At 29.9% G+C, this 17,779-nt stretch overlaps 1 long non-coding RNA gene across 1 annotated transcript; it reads right to left on the minus strand.

Annotated features, from left to right (window-relative positions):
- Positions 1-17,619: 17,619 nt before the first annotated feature.
- Positions 17,620-17,779, minus strand: LOC139426921 (uncharacterized). Its single transcript, XR_011638043.1, has 2 exons — positions 17,717-17,779; positions 17,620-17,684 (listed from the first exon to the last, which is right to left on the minus strand). It is a non-coding gene; the product is annotated as an uncharacterized lncRNA (long non-coding RNA).

Consider the following 17,779-nt stretch of genomic DNA (forward strand, 5'->3'; position numbering starts at 1 on the left):
TTCTTTTTTGCTTACCGAGACATAAATATTCTGATAAAAATTTATCACGATAATATATTTGAACTGAAAAGTAATTTATATGGAAGGAGATAATAATTGAAAAAATATTTAATGACTATAAGAAATAAATGAGCACGGAGAAAAAATTCCGGTAAAATTAACGTGATGCATCATAATGGCATTTCCAATAGGAAAAATAAAATAATTTTGGTAAATAAAATCAAAATACACGATATATAAGCCATTGATATGATAATTTTTCCAGGTATGTGGTAACGGTTCCTGAAAATTTAAATGGTTTTCAAAATTATAATTCTTGTTACCACTCATTTGGTGAAGATTACAAAACTGAAAAGTAAATTTAACCGATAAAATGATTTCTATGCTATGATCTAAATTAGCAGTAGTATTATGATTAAATTAGCAAATTTCACTACATTTAACAAATTTTATCAATATTATAAAGCCATATTTTAATTTTTATTCTTCATAACATAATTTTATTCTTCATTTAATTTTTAATTTTCTTCATTTAATTTTCATTTAATTTTTATTCTTCAACATAATTATCAATGAGCTATGACAAAAAGTATAAAGCATTTTGGTGCTCTCCATAAAACCAGGAGCATGATAAATTTTACTACATTCTAGTAGATGATTTTATAAAATACTTTTTCTTTCTGAGTGTATATTTTATATTTAATAAATGTTTATATATTTATTATTTATAATATTTGTTCATTTAATATTTTTTTATACTTACATGTATTATTTCCTTCCCATTTATTTCAAAAAACGCTCTTTGATGTAAAATTAGCCCACTTACTTTTCTGCTATTAATGAAGGCATTATTTAAGTTATGCTTCTCTTTACGAATAATAACTCATTTCTCTGTGACCACACTCTCCTTCTCGTACTTCGTGAAAAAATTGTATTGTTGATGTATTTCGATGTAACTTTGCTAAAATACGAAGTAAACGGTAGGTCGAGAATTCGGATTAACTTTTGGAGAATTGTTTTCGAAAATCAGAGAAAAAAAGTCAGTTTTCCATGTAATTTAAATTAAATATTTCGAATGATTAACCACTGTGCATTCATTTTTTAGGTTATTTATTCTATCTGAGTTTCATACTTATTTGTGAAGATAGTTAACATAAGTCGTCGTTGACCAAAAAAAAATAATACGTTGATCACCTTGATAAACCTGCAAAGGGACCGATGATGGGAAGTTTTTGTTTTCCACAATATGTTCGATCACAAAGCAAAACGATGGAGAGCCATCCCCTCTGCAGATGATCAAATTGATGATGGCAGATCTTTAGATCATCCGCAGGTAAATTTTCTATACTTTCTCCAATACTCCATTATACATCTCTTGAGCGATGTAAATGAAGTGCTACTACTTCTTAAAATTGCTTATGTCTTATCAGTCTGTTGATTTTGAGATGATTGCGTTCAAAAACTTATCTTGGTTGCAAAAGAAATTAAATATAAGTAACGCAAGTATAAAAGAAATATCAGTAATGCAAAAATTAGCTAAAAGTTTCAAATCTGTATTTTAGATTTTCGAAAAACTCTTTTTGTACAAACGCTGAAATATTTGTAGGAAAGTATAATTATAAATTTATACGATGCTGATATACTCATCTTAAAGCCTCCCACCTTAGCTAAATTAAGAATCATACGTACATATGAATTAAACTCAGAAATTTTTTTCTGTTGCATGTGTCTATTTAACGGATGTTAAATAACTCTGTATGGCTGATTTCAAATCTGCAATTGGTTTTTCTCTGCTGAGTACACACTTTGAATTCCATGAATTTCGCTAAATAACCACTCGTTTCTAAAAAAATATACACGTGTATGAATTAATATTTGTTAACTAGACACTTCAAATTCTAAATTCTATGCATTCTGTTAAGCAATCACCCACCTAAAAAAATAATCATANTGGTTTTAAGCAATTTAAAAGCTTATAACATCTTAGAAATAATAGTAGTCTTCTTAGACAAATTTCTCATTTAAGAATGTATCGACTTTCTAAGCATTTATACGTATTCATTCCTTTAGACTGAAAATTTTGGACAGGCATCGTTCGGATAACATAATCATAGGATAACTTCCTCATCCTTGTTTCTTTGCAACCATTGTATTTATGGGCACAATTTTACAAGATTTCACCGATTCATTCAACTTCTCTATTGAATAAGATGGAGGAACCTGGTTCATTATTGCATGAAAAGTTGAAACTCAAATTTCAGAAATTACTATTATAATAATAATTAATTCAAAACCTAATAGTAATAAATTATAATTAATTAATAACTGTATAAAATATTAAAAAAATTCTTACAGCTAAAAAAACAAGAACTAGAATTTGCTTAGGAGGCCAATTTATAATGTAGTACACGAATAATGCATTTTCAAATTAATTTTATTGATATATATATATATATATAAACTATTATTTGTCTACTATGCACTTCACTAAATTCTATGAATTGTGCTTCTAGCTACGTAAACCACTGATCTGATAAATCTGCATTATTCAAATGACGAATGGAGCTTATAGCAATCAGTCAGATTACTGTGTCCATTTATCTTGAGATCGATTTGTGATGAATGTTACCTTCCCTGCATTAATAGCTCGAAATCTGTGTATCTTCATGGGCATCCTTATTTAGATTACGCTCTAAACTTTATGAATAAAAACACATTATAAAAACAGAACTTAAATAATAGAATGCTTATTTTATTGTTTTGAGAAAGAGAGTACGTTGTACTACTTTTAAAAGAGTGAAAGTTAAACGTCATATTTGGTCTTTTGAAAATAAATTGTTTAGTCATCACCAAGTTAGCAGATTTTTGATTCTAATGCAAAATTTGCTCTAATAGGTTTTTTTTATTTTATAACAGTTGTTGAACAGCAGGCCCAATTTGGAGTTTACAGCTACCAATGTGTAACTCTTTGGCTTTGTTACTTTAAGCCCAATCTAAAAGACAAGTGAACTCTTGGATCAAGTATTGGGAAAATATGCATTTGTGGAGAGCTTTTAGAACTAACCCACATTTGCGTTACATGAAGAGGAAAACCACGAATACCTCTCACAATTAGCCCGACGGCAAAGGAATTATTACCCATAGTCTGTTTACCACTGAGGATATTTTACTGTAGTCGGTGTGAGCTGGGTGAGGAATGTTTTTCGACCAGCAATTGCTGGTCTTCAAAACCGGGCTATTTCAATTGGAGGTGAAATCTCTATCTCCTCTTCCCCACCAAAGCAAATAAAAGGGTTTAAAATATTTAAAAAAAATCCTTCACCATTTCATTTTATTGAAATCGCATTTAATTTAAGTTGTTGAAATTTATTTATTTTTGTTATTATCTTTAAAGTGAAGCTGAATTTTTTAAATTTACAAATGAGTTTAAGGATGCAATTTAATACGTGAAAAATATTTTCTGTTTGCTTAAAGATACGTAAATATAGACTTTAAAAAAAAGGTTGAGTTTAGTGAGAAAATATTTTTAAAAAATCTTCAAATTTGTGTATAAATAGTGATATTAATACATTCAGCAGAATTAACACCTAAAAAATATTTTAACAACGTATCTAAAGTACTCTTTAAAAGTGATTTCAAATCTTTTAATAATAAAAAATATCAGTACATTTTATTGAAATACATTTCACTGAGTATCCAAAGTTTGTATTAAATGGACATTTTAGAAAAGTATTTTGGAATTGCGTTTGCTATCGTTGGTCATAAACAAACAACAAAATAGTATCAATAGCAAAACAATTTCCAATAGCTTGTACTTTAGTACTAATATAGATTTTTCTCTAAATTTCTTTTATAGTAATGTTTACTATATAGGGTAGAGTCGGGTATCCCCACCCACTTAAGGAGTATTGCTTATATTTCTGTATAATATTGAGTAATAATCAATATTTTTGTATATTTTAATTGTTTTACCATCTAATTAAATAATGCAAGAAGAATAAACCAAAAAAAGAACAGTTTCACTTAAAAAAATGGAAATTTAAAAAAACGCGCTTTTCAGCTCTTTTCAAAATGTGTCGGGTAGCCCCGCCTTGTTACAAAAATTATATTTAATAACAATAATTTAATAACAACAATATTTGCAGTTAAAATGCATATAACATTCAAATTTGAAGCAATAAAATAATAATCTTTGCAACCGTACATTTATTGACGAAATAAAATTGAGCGATGATACCCGGCATTCATGTGAGCGGGGCTCCCCGAAATCCAATTTTTTTGTAAATTTGTAATTACTCGAGCAATTTTTCACATATAAACTTCTTTCTTCGTGCAAATTAAACTTAAGACTACATACTTCGATGCTGTATGTATAGAAAAAATTATTTTTTTAGCATTAAAATGAAGTTTAATCAAAACATTCAACCAATTTTTTCGGAATTTCACGACTACTGTATTCAACATATTATCAAAACTATTGTTTTCCATGTTAACGGCTGCATAAATACTTGAAACTTTGAAAATAATCATTTTTTAATATAACAATTAATGTCCGATGGCCCATTGACTTGAAAAAATATTCTATACCTATGAAATTGACTGTGGGCGGGGCTACCCGACTCTTCCCTAAGTTACAGTGAATGACCGAAATCAAGAGAATGTCGTCTTTCACCGGCGAATGTCAACAATCACATAGTCGCTTCAATGAATGTCCGAATTATTTGTTATATCCGTTTTGATATTAATTTATTCGCTGAAATTATCATATATATATTCATTATTTTAATATCTGCTGAGGATAGAGTAGGACAAAGATCAGTGTACTGGTAAAATGTATACATGGCTGTGGCACTTGACATTAAAATAGCATTGATGTAGGGCATAATGGGCAGTGGCACTGAACCTTAAAAACAACATCGGTGTAGGATACACCCGGCAAATGTATACCGAATAGTGGCACTTAATTTGACCAAGTATATATTTCTGACATTTAATAAAGCAACTACGTGATTTTCAAAATTCATCGGCGAAAATCAACAACCACCAATTTCGATCATTCTCAGTAGCAAATATATTACAATATTTGTTAATATTATTAATATTACAGTATTTGTTCAGAATATTTGTTTTTATTACAGCAAATATTGTGTACAATATTTGTTTATTTTTAATATTACAATATTTGTTTACAATATTTGTTTTTATTACAACAAATATTGTGTACAATATTTGTTTTTAATAATGTTACAATATATTACAATAATTGTCAATATTGTTAATATTAATTTGTCAATATTATACAATTAATCAAATATATTAAATAGTTATAAATAAAATAGTAATTAAGGATTTACAATGAACGGCATGTATGAAAAATATACTTAAGCTAAAGCATACCAGTATGTTTCTATTTCTCGTTTCGTAAAAATCACTTTACTTAGCATAAAATCTTGGTTTTAAGCAATTTGAAAGCTTATAACATCTTAGAAATAAAAGTAGTCTTCTTAGACAAATTTCTCATTTAAGAGTGTATCTATTTTCGAAACATTTATACGTATTCATTCCTTTATATTGAACATTTTAGACTGGCATTGTTCGGATAACATAATCATAGGATAACTTCCTCATCCGTGTTTCTTTGCAACCATTGTATTAATGGCCGAAATTTTGCAAGATTTCACAGATGCATTCAACTTCTCTATTGAATTAGAGGGTTTACCAATGCATGAAAAGTTGAAACGCAAATTTCGGAAGTAACTATTATAATAATAATTAATTCAAAACTTAATAGTAATAAATTATAATTAATTAATAACTGTATAAAGTATTAAGAAAATTGCTTACAGCTAAAAAGAACAAGAACTAGAATTCGCTTAGGAGGCCAATTGATAATGCAGCACCACGAATAATGCATTTTCAATTTAATTTTACTGCTTAAAATACTATATCTAAACATGTTACTTTATATTTATCATTATAAAGGGAGAAAACAATTTCGATAAAATTAAAAGTTCTGCATGGTAAAGGCCATCAGGCATGAAAAAGAAACAAGGTTCTGGTTAAACCGAAATATACGGTACTTAAGCCATTCATTTGGCAATTTTTCTGTTCACGTGGTTGTGGCTAACAGGAAATTCTCCTTCTCAAAATTATAGCACTTATCATCACACATGAAAAAAATTCCTCATGAAAAAATTCCTGAAATTTATCACATTTAAAAATTTTTTTCACATATTATAAAACCATATTTTTTAGTTAATTTTACCAAAATCACTATAAAAGCGCTTCGGTAAAAATTACCAATCCTTTTGAGTGCTCTGCTAGAGAAAAAAAATTTTTTTTACTATATTCCGGTAGTTTCGAACACATATGTTTTTTTTCTCAGTGTAGTAGGATTAGAAAAATTGCCTCTTTATCGTAGTACAAAGCACTATAATGGCTAAATTATTGTAAAAAAGAAGAAAAAAAAGGAAAAAAGTAGAATCCTTCTAGCTGACGCATAGTTCTCCAAAATATTAAAGATAGCGAAAAATAATTGGCATAAAATAAGAGCATACAGAATGTGTCTATCATTTTGCGGAAAAATAAAATTAATTACATAAAAAACATATTATCTACATAAAATACTTACAAATTATGATAGCTTTTAAAATATGCATTCGATTATTAAATACAGATCCTTCCTAAAGGTTGCATATTTTATATCTAAGTACTCAGCTGCAGAATTCATTTTAACTGAGCAAGTTGTTTAACAATGCATTTTCACATGCTATAGACAGATTAGCGCGAGTTATTAAGAAGCGTTTGAATTTAAAATTAATCGTAGGTTTGCCTAAATTGCAAAACTCGGAACTCCATAAATTTCATTACTATGTATCATTTCTGCTCAGTTTCACGGCCTTACAAAGGCGTTTGCATTCGCAATTGTATTCAAAATAATATCCCCTACAGTCCAATGAAAGCTTACCCAATTTTCTCTCTAAATAATCTCTTAGATTAATTTGCGCAGAAAGATTTGATTCTTTGAACATTTCAGTCCCTGGATTTCATTTTATATTTTATAACCGCTGTTGAATAGACGACCCAATTTCAGGTTTGCGACTACTAATGTCCAACTCCTGTAGCCTTGCAATTTTAAACCCAATTCAGAAGACGAGGGAACTCCTGGATGAATTATTGGGAGAAATAGTGCCTTCGTGAAGGACTTTTAGATGGAACTAACCGATAGTTACGTTACATGGAGAGGAAAACCCTGAAAATCTCCCAGGATTAGCCCGACGGCGAGGGGACTCCTACCCATGATCCGTCTACCACTAAGGATATTTTGCATCAGCACAGTGGTCGGTGCAAACCAGGATCGAAATTCGTATCAACCAGCCATCGCTGGGATTTGAGTCCGCTTCACCTCATTGGAAGGCAAAAACTCTCTGCTCTGAGCCTCCACGGTTCCAGTTCCAGGATTTTATTTTATATTTTATTACAGTCGTTGACCAGCCAACCCAATTGTTTGGGTTTACGACTAAGTGGATCATAATTTCGATCAACCTGCGAAAGCATTGAGGGTGAGCGGCATCGGACCTCTTTAAACTTTTTTACAGTAAAGTGCCCTACTTCGCGCCAATATCGTCGAGTAACTAAAACAGGGAAGCTGTCCCTTTCAGCAGAGGATGGAAATTATGATTGCATGTCTTCAGATCATCCTAAAGAGGATGTTTCCCAGATCAAACTCTAAAAAAAAGCACTGGTACTGGCACCCTGAGTACAATGATCCATTTTAACGTAAAACCCATTTCTAACGACGATTTTTTCTACATTTACTTTTACAGTAATTTTTATTTGATTACAGTGATCCAGTGATTTTATTGCAAATATTACAAAAAATTACAGCATATCAAGTAGGTCTATTCCATAAAATTCTACTGTTAAAAAGTACTGGTACCATGAGTGTCTGTACTTTTACAATGACTAGATGCAGCAATATTTACAGTCTGGTCACCAACTGCTTATTGTGCAGTTATATTGTCTTAAATTAAGCATTATAACTACTACTTAAAACTCTATAATATCATTAATGCACGGCATTGGAACACCTAATATTAAAATAATAGAATATCACCCAATATTAAAATAACAGAATATCAGCTAATATTAAAATAATAGAATATCCAAAATAGCATCTAATAATAATGCATCTTAAATAAAGTCTTGTTGAATACTTCAATTATGTTTTCCTTCTTTTTTTTTATAAGAGTAGTAATGTTTTATTATTGAGAAATTGCAATTTTATTCAATGTCAATAAATAATACTATTTTTACTTCAAAAATTGTTTTAACTTGAACAAAAAATTCGAAATTCAAAACTATTTTATTACAATAACGATGAAACCGAACAGTCTGTATGGTCCTCAGAAAAATTATATTTTGACAAAAAGGTTCCAAATTTGAATCCTGGTCAAACACATGAAATTGTCGTTCGTTAATGGCTCTCGATACTATTTGTCCCTCCAACTTTGGAGGTATCGTTGGCCCATTCAATATTTCGCCCCACTGAAAATGTGGTCTTCACATTTGCCTTTCTAATAACTGAACGACGAAGGTAAGTGTATGGGTTAACATTGAATAAAAAACAATAAAAAAATTTAAATTATAAAATCAATAAGCTTACGTTTTTTAAGAAGCAGAAAAAAGTTCACTTTTCTGAAAAAAATCGTTCTCTCAATTACCAAACAATTTCTCAATTAAAAATAAAATATATTGCAATAATATAATTGCAGTGAGCATACTTTCTAAGTTTATGCGTGCGCATCTTATAATGCACCTCATTGCGCGCATCCTAGCCCGTTAATCTCTAACTAAAATAGCTAAAAGACATTCATATGAGAAGGTGTGATTGAAAGCTTACGAGTCAGATGGCAGATGTGTTAATTGTTCTGTCCTGTATTTGTTTGTTAAATGTTTTGTTAAATTAGTTAAGGTCGTTGCATTTTACCACATAATTTCCTAATAAAATTTAAAAATATTTATATAACATTTATCTACTGAAATCCAACTTGAAAATGCGAAATATTTATTTAATTTCGTAAAGATAGCAATCAATGTTCTATTGCTTCAATTTGCAATATTAATTTAAATTCAAAATCATTTTAATAATTTCAAAGAATTCATTTTAGTAAAGATATTTTCTTATTATTTAAAAACAATTTTCATTCAAAAAAATAAAGGTCCTAAAATAAAAATTCCGACAATAGTATCGAACCCAAAAAAGGAGAACACACGATAGTTTCGGGAAAACAAAAACTATTATAAAGTTTTAAGGCCAACAAAGAGAGAATAAAATAAATCTTTTCCAGTTCTTACTGCGTAAAATAGGATTAAGGGGAAGATAGTGGCCCCGTGCCCTGAAAAGCTGCAGATATCAGAGAAAGAGAGAGAGAATGTGCTCACCATTACTGGGAAATCCCTGGCGTATTTTTGCCTTCTTTTGGCTGGATTTTCACTTTGTGATATCGACTTTAAGAGGAAAGCGGTAAGATCAAAATAGTTTTATCTAGGGGTTCCATAAGACTTATCAAAGTAGCACAAAGCATAACAGTAACTTTGTTTAGATTGATGAAGTTAAAATTTATTGAAATATACTTCATGTTTTAAAACTATTATAAAATTAGTAAAATTCTTATGCACATGAAGTAGAAACAAGCCATATGTTTATGCTTAGTTTATGCTCGGATTATAATTTTTTAATTTATAAGATAACACTCTTCATTCGAAATTTTGAAATAAGGAGGGCGTTTTTCTTCCTTTTTTAAAGATAGTATGCGGCGGTAATGTGCCACTGTAGTTTGTAAACTAAGTGTTAGAAATATTTTTAGAAATGTATTCAAAAGTTGTATTAAAACTGAACATTTTTTCAAACTGAAAGTCTGAAATATTTTAACGGAGATACTGGACATTTAATAAAACTGAAAAAATTTTGATAAATGCTTTTAAACTTGGAAAAGGCTTTTTAAGAAACGCATTATGAGCTGAGCATTTTATTTTTTGCTTAACGCAAACTTTAATACCAAAATTTGAGAATAAAGTTAACTAAAACATTTTTAAAACCTGATTTTGTAAATTTTGAAAATATATCATACACGGAGATAAAAATCCTTGTTAAATGGCCATATTTGGATGGTAAAGACATTTCTAGTGAAAGACACCACTATTCTGAAAATTAAACCAAAGTATACGGTATTTAAACTATTCACATTGTAACTCTACTGTTCGCTGTTATTATTTTTTACCGGAAATTCTGCTCTGCAAAATTATAATTCTTATTACAATACATTTAGTAGCAAATACGAATCTCAAAAGTAAAAAAATAAATGGTTTTTATGCCATACTCTAATATCATGATAAAATTACCAAAATAATGTTCATAACTATCAATATTTTTAAGATTTTTTTGGTAATTTTAACTTTTTGATGTCTTATCGTCTTACTAAAAATAATAGTAATAATCTGTTAACACTCTTACGAATTATTTAAAATTGCAATTTATTTATAAATTGTTGATAGAAGTTAGATAACGTTTAACAATTCCTTATTCTAATATAATTTCGCAATCATAACATGGGTTAAAGGGACACGAATGATGGCTTTAAATATTTATTTAAATTGTTTTAAATATCCTAAACTAAGATTTATTATAGCATAATGATTCATATTTTATTAATTAGTGACCTTTATTTATGTACATATATTGGTTTCTTTGTAAGAACAAAGGAGGTCATAAAAACATTTTTCAGTTAGAAAAACATATAACGCTATTTTACAAAAGGCAGGAAGAATATACATCGGATAATAAAGCGGAATTCGAACCCATGACATAAATTCTGAGCGGCTAGTGGATTAGCAACACTCCACATCAGTGACTTTAGTGAAACAACCATACATTATTGAGGCCGTGGAATGTTGTCTTTCTGTCGAAAGCTTAGAAGTGTAAAGGTTGTTGTTGACGTATGCCTGTTTAGACAGAGGGGTGCGATTTTTCTTGTTTTACAGTGGCGCTATCTATGGCCAAGAATTCGACTTCTGAAACACACATTCGTCGCAACCGTTTATAGGACGGATCCATTCATGCATCCATTCATTCATCCACAGATTCATTCATCCACAGATTCATTCATCAACGATCGATCTCCAATCCAGTACCCCCAGAGGTGTTGAATTAAGTTTAAAGGTACTGGTTTCAATATCCATGCTGTGTTTTTCTCATTTTTATGCTATTTGTTCTGCAATCTGTCAAGAGACAATCAATAATTAGCGCATGATCTTGTATCTAAATAGATTTTGTTTATTTTTTGTTATGCACCCATTGTTACTCTTTGATTCGAACCCTCTACCTGCATTTGATATAGCATTTTGTGGAAAGACATGGCTGGTGTAAAAATAATTAAAAAAATAATTATCATTTTAAGATCCTTTTACTTATTGTTGTACATGCATATGCAATCGTTCTTGCTCATTACAAAAACTGATTTATCAGAAATACTAGTCAAGTCAAAGAACAGATAGCATAAGTTAGAGATGAACATAAAAAAGATGAATCCATTTTTATTGTGAGTTTCGAATTCCTACTTCTATGTTACAAAGCGTTTGGTGGAACGCGAGATCACTCCGTGAGGGAAATTCCATGAATAACTGCTGGGCACATTCTTTTTATTATTTTTTGCCGACATCAGACAACGCTGATTGATATGAAAATATCAATGACTTATTGTTTGGGTAAAAGAAAAGGCCATTATTCGATCCATATTACCGAGTTACACATCGCAGTTGGAAATCTATTTCAAATTCCATTAGTAGTAGCAGAAATTTAACATATTCTTTGATTAAAAGAATACGGTATAGATTTTTTTCATAGTTAGAAGGTAAATCTTTTTTAAATCAAAAATTTTAATTAAAAAATGACCTTCTATTCCAATTTTTCTAGAAAATCTGAAACTTTTTTAATTTAATTGCAATGATACTCTCCCGCACCACATTACAGAAGTTGAACATGCATGTTGGATAAATTATAAAGGGATTGTATATAGGTAAAAATGGCTTTAGCTATAAATAATAAGAATTTTATACCTATTTTCGGTTTAATTAAAAGCATTATTGTACATAAATCCAATATTGATTCTTTCTTCGTATACACTGAGTGGCCAAATTATTATGACCACCTCAGAGTTTTATGCAAATGAGTTATTGCGTCACAGCGTTGCCGCTAGAAGGCAAGATAACCATAACACGGGAATGCTGGACAAGTGAGTCATCAGTTATACTGTGTTGCTTGCTCAGATATGGGAAAGAAAAGTGATTTAACAGAATTTCAACGTGGCATGATTGTGGGTGCGAGATGTGTCGGAACGAGCATCAGCAAAACGGCTGCACTTGTGAAGTGTTCTGAAGTGTGGCCAGGGTTGTGCAGCGCAACAGGAGAGCAACAGTGCGACAAATTGCAAGTGAACTTAATCAAGGAGCAACTGTGAACGTCTCTGAACGTACTGTTCGACGCACATTGCGCCGTATAGGGTATGGAAGCAGACGACTGAAGGGGTGGTCATAATAATTTGGCCACTCAGTGTATATTAACAACAAAATATTGAAATAATTTATTTTCACGAGGGCACAAAAAGGAATAAAAGGACCTCTCGCTGCTTTTTATCAAAAAATGGCCTTTTAAAATATTGAAATGATTATTATTTAATTATTAAAACGAAACAAATTCTTGAAAGGGAAATCATCCGTGTTATCATTAAACGCTGGAGAAAAAAATAAACTCTGATATTTGATAACTTTCATTTAATCTCGCAGTCACTCCTTAACTTCAAAAACCGATACACTAAACTTAATAAGATTCGAGTCCATAGGCTATAATAAGATAAACAAAAGAGACAGCAATAAATAAAAGTATCAAACAATGCGTTCTGTTAGAATAAAACGGAGTTCTGTCTGGACGCCAAAAAGCAAGCAGAAAAAGTTAATTTTGGATCATTAAATCTATTAAAATAAACCATAAGATAGCGAAGAGAAAATTTTGTTTTAAAAAAAAGAACTATTTGCACAGTAATTTGAAAGTTTGAAACTCGAATTTCAATAACCCGAAGGGAAATAAAGTAATGAAGACAATCTTGTTTTAGTTGTTTTATACCTTTAATATCAATATAGCTTCAGAAATTGCTTAGGCATTTTTTCTTAAGTTACAGTATAACATTTTCGAGCATAATCATTTAAGATTTTGTTCAAACAATTCGAATGAAGAAATTAGGTCGGGAATTCAAGGATTATGACCTAAAGCAGTTAGAAATTTGTGTATTTTTCCTTTTCAAAACTTAAATCTTTGTTTCATTAAAAAAAAATATACATTAAACATTATAATTTCATAAAAACAAGTAAGATCAATATCAGTTTGCGTAATTTAGGTAAATTTAAAACGAATTAATTTTTCTCCGAGAAAATTCAATTTCAGAGAAATTTTTCATATAAATCATTTTTTCTAATTGCTTTTCACTGACTGACATTGCGCATGAATCTGCAATTTACGCATTTGTTAATTTGAACATGAAAAACCGTAGATCAAATTTGTGTAATTTTTTCTGAAAATCTAAATCTGAAATATATGTATAAAAAGATTAATAAATAAATAAATAAGAGAGATCTCTATTTAAGATTTCGAAGATATAAAAGAAGATTTTAATGAATCGTCAGCGATTTCATATGCCGATTCCAAGTAATGCACAATATTTGAAAATATATTTTTTAATAAAGATAATCAACTGTATATATTTGTGGTACATGCCATATCTGGAATATTGAAATTGCTTGCACTGTAATTCTTTGATCATGGGATAAACTTGAGGGGGTAGTTGAAAGTACAAAAACATGCACTTATTGAACAGAAATATAGGGTTTAAAGTGACGTATAAGAAGACCCAAAAATGTACAATATATATATATATATATACACCGAAGAGTCATTGCGTTATGACCACCCTCCATCTAACCATCTATAACAATGGGCTCACCCAGGTTTTCATGATTTCTCGCCTAGGAACAATGTTATCATGGGGCACATTAGGACCCATAATCCTCATAGAACAATCCCTGACGTCTGTAAGCTATTTGAACATAGTTGCAGACCAGGTTCACCCATTCATGGCAACAGTTTTTCCTGCGAGGGATGGTGTCATAAGGGTCGAATCGTCGAGGAACATTCCAATGACTTTCAAGTCATGTCTTGGCCCCCAAATTCACCTGACCTTAATCCAATAGAGCATTTGTGGTTCTACTTGGAAAACAAAATTCGTGCTGCCACGTTACCCCCGCGCAATGTGAGGGAATTGCAGGACCAGTTGGTGATCGCTTGGTACCAGAAACCTCAGACTAACTATCAGCACTTTGTGGAATCAATGTCACAGCGGGTGCTAGCAGTTTTGAGGGCTAAAGCTGGTCCTACATGCTATTAGCAGGGTGGTCATAATGTAATGGCTCTTCAGGTGTATATATGGGTCATTCTCACAAAAACAGTCATTTTCATGTCCCCAGTATATTTCATGTTTGTTTTACAACTTACGAAAAAGAAAATTTCAGGGAAAGTGTCCTTCACAATGCAGGCTAACAAAAAAATAAAAATAAAATTATTAATTTTTATTTATTATTTATTTTAGGTAATTAAAATATACCAATATGTCATTCCCTCACTTGTCCCCACTGCTGATTTAAAAAAAGAAAAAAAATTGTTTCTGAAATAAAAAAATATTTTTTTAGAAATTCGTGTTTTTTATTTCAGAATATTGAAATATAGAATTCAGAAAATCAATTTTAAATTTAATTTCTGATAAAAATATTAACACAGCACTATTTTAAACTTTGTCCCCAGTGTTTCGCGTCATTCCCTCACAACAATGTTCTTATCACCTGCAATCTTCTTAGAATAAAAATATTTTAATAAAAACTTCAGAAGTTAACAACTGGCATCATAGAACAAAATTGCAGTATGTTTCCATCTTCAACTTAAAGAAGCTTTGCTGTGGAATAAATTTGAATGAATCAAACCAGGTAAAATTTTTTACATTTGTCATTCCCTCATGTCATTTTTTAGAGTAAAATAAAATACAACTTCATCGAGAAAGTGGATAATTATATGTTGCTTTCTTGTATGAATATAATTGTATGTGATTGACTTCAGAAATTAATTAGGCCTAACTGTTATTTTTAAATTTTATTGAATTCGTCATTCCCTCACTAGTGTATAAAGTGAGGGAATGACGCTGAAGTGAGGGAATGATTCAAGATGAGTATATTATTAAATTTTTTTTTGTTCAATCGTGCCAGCCAATTTTATTTCCCAAACCTGTAAAAACTATTAAATATATAAGACTAAATTATAATAAATATTAGATATACTTAGTATGTTATCATTTTCAAACTTTAGGTAGATGTAACTTAGATAAAAACATGTATTAAAATAAAATATCATTCCCTCACTATTAGTGTCATTCCCTCACTTTTTAAATAGTGAAAATAATTAATTTACTTATTAATTAATTTGAAAAATAAATTAAAAAATTAATAAATTAATTTATTAAATTAATTAATTTATTTATTAAATTAATTAATTAATTATTAATTATTATAAATTAATTAATTATAAATTAATTATTTAAAAAATTAATTAATTTAAATATTAAGTATAATTTATAGGATATATACTTTCTTTATAATGCCATTACATATTTCTATTAATATAAAAAGTTTTAGAGCTTTTTATTCACTTTACTTTTTTGGGATTTTATGAACTGAAAAATGACAGTTTTCGTGAGAATGACCCATATATATATATATATACACAAAATCAACTCTAAATGCTTCTTTGCAGTAATAGTGTATTCACAATAGATGCTCAAAATTGCGACCACTAAGATCGCATGTGGTTCCAGCATGATGGTGCGCATGCTCATTACGATTTGGTGATCACGAATTACTCGAATGCGAATTTTGTGGGGTAATGGATTGGGCGTGGTTTACAAATTTGATGGCCATCACGTTCGCCAGCTTTACCAGCTTGGATTTCTTTTTTATGGGATCATCTGTAGGACATCATTTATGAGATTCCAGTCGACTCTTTGGAGGATCTAGTTTCCCGACAACTCCAAACGTGCTCGAAATGCCTGCCATTTTTCAGCGTGATTGCCAATACCTCTTACGATGCTAAGTTTTCGCTACCACTTACTGTTGGTGAGAGCATAATTTTAAACATTTATAGAATACTGAATTGCAGAAAAGAAGCACTTTATATTGATTTCGCAAATAAACACATTTTTCTTCTCTTTTCATTTTTGCTTTCGTGACTTAACAAGTTATTTTTAGATCCTTCATTTCTATACAAAAAATACATGTTTTAGCACGTTCAACCACCCCTCTAAGTTTGTGTCGCGATTGTAAAATCACCCTGCATACCCTCCAACTTATGAGGATTTTGAAAATAATTCTTTCTAGTGGTAGCGAACCAAAGTAGAAATTTTTAAAGCAAATGGATCTCTCATAAAACTTTTATCAGAACTTAAGAATCTAGCCATATGGCCTGCACTTTTATAAGTAATAGTGGACAAGTTACGCTAAAATTAATTTTTTTTAAATATTAAGACATTAATTTTGCTACCGTCTGAAAAGAAGATTTCTGAAACTACGGAAATTCCGTAGCAATTGGAGGGTATGACCCTGCATAATTATATATCGCTAACTTCTGACTACTTTACTTAATTTTTTCCAAAATTATCGCAAAATAAGCTCTAAAATAAACAACGTAAATATTTACGTAAAATAAGATATATTTACAAAATTACAAATTGATATTTGTATTTACTTTTGAGATTAGTACATGCCATGGTAAACATGAATGGTTGTTCCAACAAGATTAGTGTTGACGATTAAATGATTGTTATACTAGTTTTTTGTATTTATATGATGAGGACTCTGGCACTATAAGCTACGTGTTTTGTCTAAACTACAGCTAACTGAAACTCGTTAAAGCTCTCATTAAATTTCACGATATTCATTAAAGTGGTTTTTGTTTTGTTTTATTTCTTTTTTACTTATAGTATTCACTTCTTTAGTGGTATAGTTTTATGATTTTTGTTTAAAAACAACAGCAATGAAAAAAGATTTTTTTTTGTAGATTCGCTTTATAAAAGGCATTTTTAGTGCATTTGGGATAATTAAAATAAATAAAGAAAAAAATTATAAGAATGAAAACTATTTCTATCAGGTGGATTAAGGATATTTTATTGAGCAGGTTATCAGTGAATTTTTAATTTTGAACGTATCTCAACACCCGCATTTCAAAATGGACATAGTTTGATATACGTGTTTGAAAATATGGGCATTGCTCAAAATGCCTGTTTAGACTAAGAAACATGGCAAAATATACTTTTTTTCTAGTTGAAAATAGAGGCATAGTTTAAAATTAACAGGGATCTGTCTAGGTTTTTTTGAAAGGTACCTATTTTGTGAAAATTAAGACATAATTTGTGAAAAATTAAAAATTATATTAAAAAATCAATACAAAAACATGGTAAAAATATAGATTTATCGTTTCTTAAGGGATACAAAAATAAAATTTTAAGAAAAAGTATTTTGTGAAACTACCGTTTTTCCTAAAGTTGAATTTGTGAAACTACCGTTTCACCTAAAATTGAATTTGTGAAGGTACCGCTAAACGGTAGTAAATTCGGCCTGGACAGACCCCTGA

The sequence above is a fragment of the Parasteatoda tepidariorum genome, chromosome 1, assembly GCF_043381705.1.
Source record: "Parasteatoda tepidariorum isolate YZ-2023 chromosome 1, CAS_Ptep_4.0, whole genome shotgun sequence".
Lineage (NCBI taxonomy): Eukaryota > Metazoa > Arthropoda > Arachnida > Araneae > Theridiidae > Parasteatoda > Parasteatoda tepidariorum.